Here is a 6,672-nt window from a genome sequence, read left to right as displayed (position 1 = left end):
ACACTTTCTGAACTATAAAACTTTTACAAGTAAAATCATTATTACCATTATCCAGAAACCCAGGATGCCTAAGGAGTTTCTCTCTTCATTTAGAATATTATCCTCCAACCTTGCTATAATTTCCCATTAGTTCCAGGAGAGCTTTTGTTGTGTTATTGTTGATTCTTTGGGGTTTTCTATGTAGACAATCATGTCATCATGAAAAAAGATAGTTTATTTCTTCCTTCCCAATATGCATACCTTTTATTTCCTTCTCTTGTTTTATTAGCTAGCATTAGCTAGAACTTAGAGTACAATGTTGAATAAGAGTAGTACAAGCAGACATCCTTGTCTTATTCCCGATCTTAGTAGGAAAACACCTATTTTCTCCCCATTAAGTGTAATGTTATTTCCAGGTTTCTTGTAGATGTTCTTTACAAAGTTGAGGAAGTTCCCTTCTATCCTTAGTTTGCTGAGAGTTTTCATTATGAATGATATTGGATTTTGTCAAATGTTTTTACTATATCTATTGATATAATCGTAAAATTTTTCTTCTTTAGCCTGTTGAGGTGATGGATTACACTAATTAATGTTTTGAATGTTGAACCAGACTTGCATACCTAGAATAAATCCCACTTCATCATGGTGTATACTTTTCATTAAACGTTGTTGGATTTGATTTGTTAATATTTTCTTGAGGATTTTGCATCTTTGTTCTTGAATGGTAACTATCTTTTGATACATGAGTTGGAAAGTGCAGTTGTAACAATAGCGTGAAATTGTTTCAAGTAATTTGCAACTCACTGTGGATATATTTATCCACTAGCCTGTGAACAACTCAGGAGCACTAATTGTCACATTTATTTTTGTATTATCCTAGAATGCAGCAAAGCGTACTGCATAAAGTAATACATTAATAAATATTCATTCATTCAACTGATCAAGTGAATGATTAATAATGTTAAAATTAAGTAGGAACACTTAGACCCCACTCTGTGAGTGGGACTGGGTTACGGGGACACAGAGGTGAATAAATCTGGACTCTGTCCTTATGAATATCACTGATGAGTCACAAAACTTAGAATTGTTATAAATATGATAACTACTCTAAATTTGGAGCACCATTCCATGTAAAATGGACCAAACAGCAATATCCTGTATTTGAAAGCAAATTCTCTATAGCAAAAAGCAAATTTTCCAGTAGATTTTCAGGGTATTGAAATAGCACAAATTATAATTGAAATACTTATCTACTATGCAAACAAAGGGGTTAGAAAATATAGTTTGTAGGGGCAGTGGATGTGGGATTTTCCCTTTTTCTTTATTACTTTAATCACTCGATTTAATTTAATTTTTTCCTTCCCAGTCACCCCACCACCACCACTAACACTTATCTGAACTCCAGAGTAAACAATGAAATGGATACTTGGAGTACACATAAAGTACTGGTAAAAGTGTTTGCAGTAACAAAGGTAGGACACATGTCTACTATTGGCTTTTCTATTCAAGGGCAACACTGAACTTTGTCACAGGAATCTGAAGCATAGAGGCAGAAAGAAAGTAGTTATTTAAGAATTAAATAGAATACTGTGTGGAGTTAGTTGTCTATAAAGATATTCTTTCATTCATGATGTAATTTACTGAACAAATATTTACCAAATTCTCATTACATTCTGGGCCCTATGCTAAGTACATCAGAGATGAATAAACTATGGTTTTCATGATTTCAAAGGAACACACAGTCAATGGAGAAAGATAAGGGATACACGTGGATAATTCTAGCTCAGTGTCTAACATAATGCAGGTGCTCTTTCAACAATTACTGAGATCCATCACTTCCCAGACACCTTTCTAGGCCCTTGGGATACAGCACTGAACCAAACAGACAAAAGTCCCTGCCTCCAAGTTACTTATAACAGGGTAAGAATTTAATGGTATTGAGAGAGAGAGAAGCTCCAAGTACCCTAACAAGAAATACAGGTAAAAAGTTAGTAGCGTCCTGTGGTATTAGAGGGTGGTTACATTGGATTGGGGAGAGTCAAGGAAGGTGAGCCATAAATTATAGTCTCATTTTGTTTCATTTTCTTTTCTTTTTTTGAGATTCAAAAGAAATGCAACTAAAGCAGAAAAGAACAGGTGAGTCACAGTCTCCAGTGAGGCAGGCAGGTGTGTGTGTACTGGATCCTCAAGCACTTTATTGTGGCTGGGTGGGTAGGATGTGTGGTTGGGATGCTAAGACATAAAGTTGGAGAGTTAGATGAGAGTCTAGGAACTTTAAGTGCATGGCTGTGTAGCTTGGATTTTGTCTTTAAGGCAGAAGAGAGCTAATGACAATTTTAAAATAGAAGGATGATGTTAGAGTGATGTTTTCAGAAAGATGGATGTGTGAGCATCACTGAGGTCTAGAGAAAGGAATTGGAAGCAAAGGCATATCTATGTTAATTTAAAACAGTGAATAAATGTGCACGTGAACCGGTTCTAGTCTAAGAACAGAAGCTGACGTTTGTCTCCATGAACTATGCATCAAAGTGTATGATCTTGGACAAGGGCATCAAGATACTGGAGAATAATATTCTAGAAAGGCATAGCTGGTCTCTCGTGTCTACCCTGAGATTTATAAAGCTTTTGAGGAGATTCTACTTCATCTATGAGAAAAATAGCAGAGTCATTAAGGAGTATGATCTCAGTGTCCCTACCACCTGCTGAGTCTTGGGTGGCAATGATGACTCTACCTCTTTTTGCCCATATCCACCTCCAGGAAAAGGAAGGGCATTCTGATCTCCCTAATATCTAGTGCCTTTTTTGCCACAGCAGTGTTCCTGTGCCTTACTTCTTATCACTTTAAACTGAAAAAAATAAAAAAGAAGCAGGGGGAACGAGAAGATACCACAGCTTTGCTCATGACGGTTATTCAAAGGAAAGGGAGAGAAGTGAGGAACATCAGTGGAATGGAGATGATACAGACAAGGCAGTGACAGGCACATAACTGTCTCCCAAAGATGCCAAACAGGAAAGTTTACATCTCCTTATACATGCAAGGCCATGGTATGTTGGGAAATAAGACAAAACAAGATAAAAGATAAAACATGAGGAAAGACAACATTAAAAAATACATATACACACTGATGGCTAGTGGGTGGTTCCCAGCCATTGTAGTATAAAACTATATCAAATAATTAAGTTAGCAAGTAGAATGTAAGATCACCCAGAGCCAGCCTTGCCTGGGCCTCTGACTGTTTCTAAGACAAAGTGTCATGGAGCCTTGAGTGAAAGGACATGGGCTATTTTTTGAGTCTTAAATTACTTAGCTCCTACTTTTCCCCTCTTCTCTCTCTCTCTCATTCACTGAACTGTGGATTTTAGGTACACGGTGCAACTTTCATGGCAACTTTAGAGAATGACATGGCTATGGTGAGCTATGGAATATTTAGGAAATGAAATTAACTTTCAAAATCTAGATCATTTACTTCATCTTAATTGTTCCTATTTACTTACTTAAGTCCATTTGTCCTTCTAACTGGCACGCTTCTCACTGTGTGGCAAACTCCTAGTCATTTTTCAAGACCCAACTCAGACTTAACTCCCATGTGAAGCTTTCACTTTCCCTCTCAGCCTAAAGCTACTCTGGACTTTTAACTCCATGTTTTTCTTTTTTCTTTTTTTTTTTTTGTAGACGTTTCATTTATAGAAATTATAAGGCATTTAATATTTTATGATCTATCTTTCACTCCAACTAGACCTAGGCCAGGGCTATCTGATTCATCTGTTTTCCCCATAGCAAATAACAGCCCTTGCTACATTAGGGGCAGACAATATACACTAATAAAATAAACAAATGAGTAAATGAGTCGGTTGGCCACTTCCTGTCTCTTCCTGACACTATAGGTGTAACTAGTACTTTTTCAAGTACTTTGAGGACCTGCCACTCCCATGCACTATCTTCATGGCTGGCCCGGTGGGAATTTGCCTGGCCTTTGCCATGTAGTTCATCCCTTTTTGGGCTGGAGAGTGATCAGACTGGGTGTTAGAAATCAGCTCTACTACCACTGAGTCACGGTGCCTCTGGGCGCTGTGGTTCTACTCCATGTGAAAGGTCTCTCTGCAGCATTCTTGCAAGATGAGTTTTCTAATTAGTGTGCCCTTATAAGGTGCCAGGGGAATGGCTGGTCAGCATGGGGGCCCATGGATGGGGAAATAGTGGCCAAGAGACTTTGCCTAAGGCTTTTGGGTGGCTGAAACCTTCCAGTTAACATCTGGTGAGAACAGAATGACTCAGTGCTCTACTCCCCTCCGCAGGTTCCCTCACCCATCAGCTATCTTCATTCTGCCAGACCTGGACCTCAAGTGCATGAAATGATGATGTGATTCTATGACTGAGCTCTTGACTACATTCTGCACTGAAGCCAGAAAGCACAGGCTTAAAAGGACATGATGCTTCACTGAGTACCCTTTGAATCTAGGGCCTTCGAGTGGGGCTACTCCCCAGGAAAAGAGTGTTACAAGGCCTAAGAATTTACAGAATGTCGAGAGACTGATAATACCTGAATAGCAATAACACTCACATGCATTATGCCTTATGACTGCTTAAAAGATTTGTATACTGCTGTATACAGCCTTATGAAGTATGGTTTTTTTTAAAATATATCTTTTTAAGATAAATTAATAAACTGTTCTGTGTTAAAAATTGGAAAATATTGAAAAAACAGAAGTTTTCTTATAATCCCACTATTGTTTGTTTTAGGTATTTCTCCTCTCTCTCTCTCTCTCTCTCTCTCTATGTGTATATATATATATATATATATATATATATATATTTCTTTTTTTTAACATGGTTCCTGACACTGTAAGAAAGGGATGATATGATCTTCATTTAATGGGTTAGGAAATGAGATTGTAAGTTAGCTGGAAGAGTTTTAGGAATGGAAAGATTGACTACTCTGATCATTTACTATGCAATCTTGGTTACATCTTAAAATTTCTCCTGATCCCTACTTTTCTCTCCAAAGAAAGTAAAGGAATTCAGAGCCAGTGTCACTACAAGCTCAGAGCCCTGAGATGAAAGATGATCTTTAAATTCCAAGTATTAATGTAATGACAAGTTCATGTATATGTAATGGGCAAAGACACCAGCTAAATTAACCTTTAACTTCAGACTTGCTGCCAGGATTCCCATGAATTAAAAGACTGTCTTATGAGTTAATTATTTACCTGACCTATATTCTTTTTCACTCTGCCCATTTTTTTGGGTTGCCGAAGTCTAAAAGGGAAGGGGATGAGGTAGCCCAAAAGATAATGAGACGAGGGGATCAGGTATTATTTTGATGCAGGAAATCACCAGCGAATGAACCATAACATCAGCCAGCCCTACACTAGTAATTAGCTGAAGTCTGAAAGGCTGATTTCTGCATTCAAATGATCTCATGTCTTATGAGTTAAATATATCTTTTTTGTGGGGTTCATACCCTCTCCTCTGATACCCAGACATCATGACAAGGAACTCTACCTAAAATAGGCAAAGATGAAAGGAAATGGGGAAGTGCCCACCCTTGGTCAGAAGAACGGCACCCAGCTTCAATACATATATCTCCTGACTGGGAAAGCTGCTGTGGCAGGAAAAGAAAAGGATTCTGGGTTTTCATATTTGCATTGCTGGTCTGTGATCTCTTGAGATTTTTTTTTTTTTTTTTACTATGTCTTTATTTTGATTAGAAGTTGCCTTCTATTTAGGAGAAAACTTTGATTCTAGGGGCAGAGAGACCAGGGTAGGATGTAGAAGAAAAGGGCCAGAGCTGGAAACATTGGCTTGGTCCTGGGCTCTGGGATCTGGGTTCAGGGAGAGAGAGGATCCTTCTATCTACTACTTGCTGTAACACCAAATTTGGGGTGGAAAACAAGAGGCTCTCAGAGCAGTAGTTCCTTTTAAGAATAAAGACTAGGCATTAGCTGGAGCATTCCTCGTATTGTATCATATAGTGGATTGGCAGCAAAAGGCAGAGAACATCTCAGGTATATAATTTACAGAAATACCCAAACATTGTTATTTAAACTAAAGTGAGTAACGGTGATGACGATGATGGGGTTGATCATAATTACTGCTGTCGGGTATGTTCTGTGTGCCACTTGACGTGCATTATTCTCTCTACAACCTTGTAAGTTAGGTATTTTTTATTCCATTGCACAGATGAGGAAGATAATGTTCATATAGAAAGTACACAACTCTTTCAAGATCACCCAGCTAATTAGGAACCAGGCCAGAAAGTGGGGCTTTCACAGCCAGTGACTTACTTTCACTACCTGCCAGCCCCAGTTTTGTGCCAGAGCCTTGGGTTTGGCCCACTATCACTGCTGCAGCCCCTCAGCAGAGAATGCAGGAAGCAGAGGCTGGGTTCTCTGGAGACTCCTGCACCTAAAGTGTCAGGGCTACCGATCTAAAGAGCCCTCACTGGAAGATCCAACTTCATTGGGTGGTAGGGCATGATGACATTTTGCAGCCAAGACTGCAGCCTGAAGGGGAGGATCAGCCCTCATGAATTTCAAATTATTTCCTAAGGTAAGAAAAGAATTATTTCCTAAAGGAAAGAAGGCAGAGGGCTGGGGCCTGAAAATGATGGGGAGAAGAATTGCTGGAGGCCTGGGGTGATTTCCTGTATCTGTCAGGGCAGATCACACATTCGCATCTTCCTTCAGCCCCAA

This window comes from Eubalaena glacialis, chromosome 6 (assembly GCF_028564815.1).
Source record: "Eubalaena glacialis isolate mEubGla1 chromosome 6, mEubGla1.1.hap2.+ XY, whole genome shotgun sequence".
Lineage (NCBI taxonomy): Eukaryota > Metazoa > Chordata > Mammalia > Artiodactyla > Balaenidae > Eubalaena > Eubalaena glacialis.
This window is presented reverse-complemented; position numbering follows the sequence as displayed.